The sequence below is a fragment of the Mastomys coucha genome, unplaced genomic scaffold (genome assembly GCF_008632895.1).
Source record: "Mastomys coucha isolate ucsf_1 unplaced genomic scaffold, UCSF_Mcou_1 pScaffold5, whole genome shotgun sequence".
Lineage (NCBI taxonomy): Eukaryota > Metazoa > Chordata > Mammalia > Rodentia > Muridae > Mastomys > Mastomys coucha.
The window spans coordinates 79412474-79417574 of record NW_022196911.1 but is presented as its reverse complement, the minus strand read 5'-3'; the positions used below and the strand labels follow the sequence as shown (position 1 = coordinate 79417574).

The window sequence follows — 5101 nt, the reverse complement described above, 5'->3', positions numbered from 1 at the left end:
CCTAATTGTGTTTCGTAGATGCAAATGATACTCATTAACTAGTAATAACACATTTTACAAGTATGCTCTTCGTTAATCACAGTTTGTCCCTTGTATGAATGATGAGCAAAGGAAATATTCCTTTCTGTGTAGATCAGCATGTTGGAGTGTGAGCGAAGCAAGGACTCTCAGTGAGGAGGGTCAGAGCCTTTCTGGGCCTCCATGGACATCTCTAGCTTTAAGAATGTGGCCTGCTTCTGGGAGAGATGGTGCTTGAGTTCTTTTGAGCTCTGTAGATGAGATTTCTAAACAGGAGTGGAATCTAGGCCCCTGTACCTGAACATATAGGTAATAAATTCATACTTGGACAAAATGGACACTCATAGACTTCAAACTGGCTATGGCCAGTTACAGGTCAAGAGGCAGGTTCCATGATGATGGGGGATTGTCTTTGACCAATGCTTTTCTGTCAGGTTTTCATACAGAAGGCTGTATATATGAGCAGTGGAGGGATGGGAGCCTTAGGAGAACATGTGGGGCCCTTGTCCCTGAGAGAGAGTCTGCCTCTTTTGCTATACTTAATACAGACTCTGAGAAAAAGAGAGACACACAGAGAGAAAGAGAGAAAGCGAGAGAGGCGAGAGAGAGAAAGAGAGAGAGAGAGACAGACAGACAGACAGACAGACAGACACAGAGAGAGACAGAGACACAGAGAGAAAGAGAGAGACAGAGAAGCAGGAAGACGGAGAGAAAGAGAGAGAGCTGTATCTTGACAGTCCAAGAGCTTTGGGGATGGAGTAGATGTTGTGTGGCTTGCTTTGCAGTTATCTTCTCCCTGTATTGTTCTTTCTCAGAGTTTGTGTGGTCTCACACTTGTTCCATGTGTTTCCAGTCCTTCCTTAAGATTTAGGAGACATTCGTAAATGCTTATAACTTTCCTCCTTTGTTTTGTGTGTTCTGTGTCAGAAACAGCAAATCATTTGGATTTTTAAGGTCTTAATTGATGAAATTTCTATTAAATCACAATATATTGCAGTGGGTTTTATATTTATTTTGTTTTTCTTAGATTTATTTATTAATTCATGTATTCATGTATTTATTTATTGTAGGGGGATTTTTCTATGTAGTCCGGACTATTCTGTAGTTTGTTCTGCAGACCAGGGAGGCCTCAAACTCAGGCATCCCCCTGCCGCTTGCTCCCCACTGCTAGAATAAAAGAGTGCACCACCACTTTTCTGCAGACCCAGCAGTTATAACAGAAGCAACTAGTAAGACAATTCTGCTTTCTTTGGCAACTCTGGCTGAGGCAAACACAGGTTTATTTATACGAGTTTAATCACTAATATTAACTCTCATATGATATAATACAGAACACAAAATAAATACATGTATCTACATCCACCTGTGCACATGTGTCACAGAAAGGACTCCAGAAGCCTAAATGTCCATAACAGAAGTCAAGAACATTCAGAAGTCTTGAGAAGCAGGGAAACATAAATGTAACAAGAATCTAGATTGATGAGATAATGACCCAGGGTGTAGGAGAGCAGCTGGAGAAACTGTGGTGGCTGCAAGTGAGGCCACTCCATGTCACCAGCTTGAAAGAAGAGGTGTAGAGATGATTTTAACTGGAGCAGCAAAGAGCCAGGCCTGGATTAAGGAACTGGAAGACAGATGGATGGCAGGACCAGATGGGTGAGCAAGAAGAAAGGCAGACACGGGATCTACGCGGAAGGAGACAAGGGTTATCACAGAAAAGGTCAGCCATGAGAGCCACAGGATCAGCACTGTGAAATAAGCAGACAAGTTACACCTTACAATCACAGATGAAGTAGGGTGTGGGGAATCTAGAAAACAGAAGTGACACTAAATGTTTCTGAGTGACTTTGTCCTCTGAACAGGAAGGGTTTGCCTTTTCTTCATGGATCCTTTGTAGCAATCCTTCAGAAATGCCAACAATTCTAAAAGAAGCAGTCATCAAACATGGACATGGCTTACACCCCATCCGGGATGGCCAGGGGAAGAACAGAAGAAAGTCACAGATGCCAGCGCTGACCCTGAAGGATAGGAATGGACCCAAAATTGCTGGAGCTATTTCTGTTGAGTTCTCACTCACAATATAGACTGAATTGTAGTTTCTAATCTATGCTTTTAAATGTTTTTAAATCCTTTCAGATTATGTTCATGTGTGGTGAGGGTTGGTATGCATGCAATGAGTGCAGGATTCTGAGGAGGCCAGAGCTGTTAGATGCCACCTGGACCTGGAGAAATAGGAAGTTCTGAGCCTTCTCAAGTAGACACTGGCAAGTCTGCTGAAGTTCTCTGAAAGAGCAGTATATGCTATTTACCACTGACCCAGCTCCCCAGGCTCTTAACTCATGCTAAGAAGAACCCATACCACAAAGGTCATGCTTGTGCCTCAGGAGTTTTATATCCACTGCCACAGGATGTTGAATTGTTTTATAACAGGGAATTCCTGAGCCTTACCTGCTCCTACTGTATCATCATCTATTATATAAATGCAGCTCCAGGAGACTTGCTTTATGATACAGACAAGCTCAGGTCATTTTGGTTGTTTAACTAGACTTATGCTCAAGAATGCCCCAAGAAAATACACTTATGTCTCCTGTCTTGTCTCTAGTTATAAATGTGGTATGGGAGAGAAATGACCTAGGGACTTGATCCTGGGATTGATGAGATGCTGAGAGTTGAGTGTACATGGGAGGCTGCAGGGATGGCTCTGCAGATCAGAACGGTCAATGGGGTGTGAAAATAAGAAGTGAAAAAAAATGATGCTGAGCATAGTTTATTTTGGACACAAATACATGAGTACATTGTCACCACATTATGGATTTTTGTCTTTTAGGAATGCTGTATGCTGTTCTAGGACAATGAAGTAACCAAGTGTCTTAGTCAGGGTTTCTATTCCTGTACAAACATCATGACCAAGAAGCAAGTTGGGGAGGAAAGAGTTTATTTAGCTTACTTCCACATTGCTGTTGATCACCAGAGGAAGTCAGGACTGGAACTCAAGCAGGTCAGAAAACAAGAGCTGACGCAGAGGCCATGGAGAGATGTTCCTTACTGGCTTGCTTCCCCTGGCTTGCTCAGCCTGCTCTCTTATAGAACCCAAAACTTCCAGCCCAGGGATGGTACCACCCACAAGGGGCCCTATCCCCTTGATCACTAATTGAGAAAATGCCCCACAGCTTGGTCTCATGGAGGCACTTCCCCAACTGAAGCTCCCTTCTCTGTTATAACTCCAGCCTGTGTCAAGTTGACACACAAAACCAGCCAGTACACCAACCATGGCCTCTGTGGATTCAGAAGAAATCTTCTGGGCTGGCCATCAGTCATGCTTGTGAAGATTGAATCCATCTTCCACATGGCTCTAAGTCATCTGCAATACAGATTCGATTTTGACATTTCCTCAGCTTAGAAACCCCTGAATGTTCAGCCCTTACTCTCTACTTGGCAGCTCATTGCTGACTGGATGTGGGCTTATTGTCTAGTCTCCCACCCAGACACCATAGCCATCTGGAACAAGCAATTCCCCAACTCCCAAGGAGGGCCCAGACTTGTCCTGGGTTTCATCCTTCCTCCTTCGTCTGGTTGGCTTTGTGCATCCTAACTTAAGCTACTCCTCGTTGATCTCTACTCAGACACATTTACTGGCAAAGCTAGTCACCACGATAGATTGTTAGAAAGTATTGGAAACTGGTGCAGAGCTCCCGCTGACAGTTTCTACAGTCTAGTTATATTGACCTTTGAATCTCCACTGACACATATGCCTGCCTGACTTTAAGGCATTCAGTAAATGAGTGTTCCCATTACCTTCATTGTCTTCTCCCTCCCAGGAGCACTTGTTTTGCTGAGAGTCAAACCTCTTTGGCTGAGGAGAGAAGAGTGAGATAGCCCAGTTTATGACCATATGGGTCTAAGGTGTGGTGGCTTGTGTCACTTTAGCCATGGTGGAACTGTCTTTGCAGTGTAGAGGACACAGATCATGTAACCTGGTGTCCTTCTTCCACCTTCTTCCAGTTCCTTTCTCCTGCACACATCCAGCCACTTGTGTGCAGCCAGTGGACAAAGCAACATGGGACTGTCCAAGGAAAGTCCCCTGGAAACTAACTCAGTCCCTTTGACATTCCTTGACAGGATGTTGTAGTATGGATGACAATGGCCCTTGTAGCCTTATGTGTTTGAATAATCAGTTCACAGTTTTTGGAACTTTTGGGAAATATGTTGGGAAGTGTGGATTTGTTGGAGGAAATGAATGTCAAGGGACATGTTATGAGGTTTCAGAGGTCCATATCCTTCCCAGTTAACTCACTGTCTGCCTCAGGATTGCTTCTCAAGATGTCAGCCTGCAGGAAATGCCCTGGTGCCATGTTCCCCAACACCATTGTCATGGACTAACTCTCTAAACCTCTAAGTCCCCAATAAACTTTCTTCTATAATTTGCCTTGGTCGTTGTACACTATTACAACAATAGAAAATAAAACACAGGAATATACTCACTATTAAACAGGAGGCACTCAGACATGACCACAGTCACTGGGAGAGCATTTCTGTATTTTGGGGCGTGATTGATCTCCTGAGCATCGATCAACACAAATGCTACCAGATATTGGGGAAGTCTTTGGACAAGCTGCAGGCTTTACTAATTCTGAAATACACAATGGTGTTTATGGAGCCTGAAGCAGTCAGAAAGTTAAGGTTGAGAATTGATGCTAGAGATCTGAAGGCTCATCAGCTGCAGGAGACTAGCTTACTCTCTATCCTCCTTTGCACTTCAGGGCTCTTCCCTCTGCTTCACCAGCTCCTGTCTTGCTCTTAAGCAAGTGTTGATTTTGGCCTTTCAGAGAGCGTTCTCCCCCTCCACAGCCTATAAGGTCTCAGTAGAAAGCACCTTCCACCCTCACAGCCCCTTCTTTATACCTCAGGAGATGCCATGAAATCTCTAATGACAGCCACACCTCTCTCAGCCCAACAGACCCATGGTTCATCTCTGAACAGGAGCTTTCATAAGCCCCATATGCACAGCACATCTACAAACCAGGGTAGCTGTCCTTACTTATATCATGGCTTTTGTCACAGGCATCTCTCTCTCTCTCTCTCT

The 5101-nt window shown here is 44.1% G+C and overlaps 1 pseudogene; it reads right to left on the bottom strand.

The window, feature by feature from the left end:
* The window catches only part of LOC116078715, a 10978-nt pseudogene that overhangs the window by 584 nt on the left and 5293 nt on the right, over nucleotides 1–5101 (bottom strand).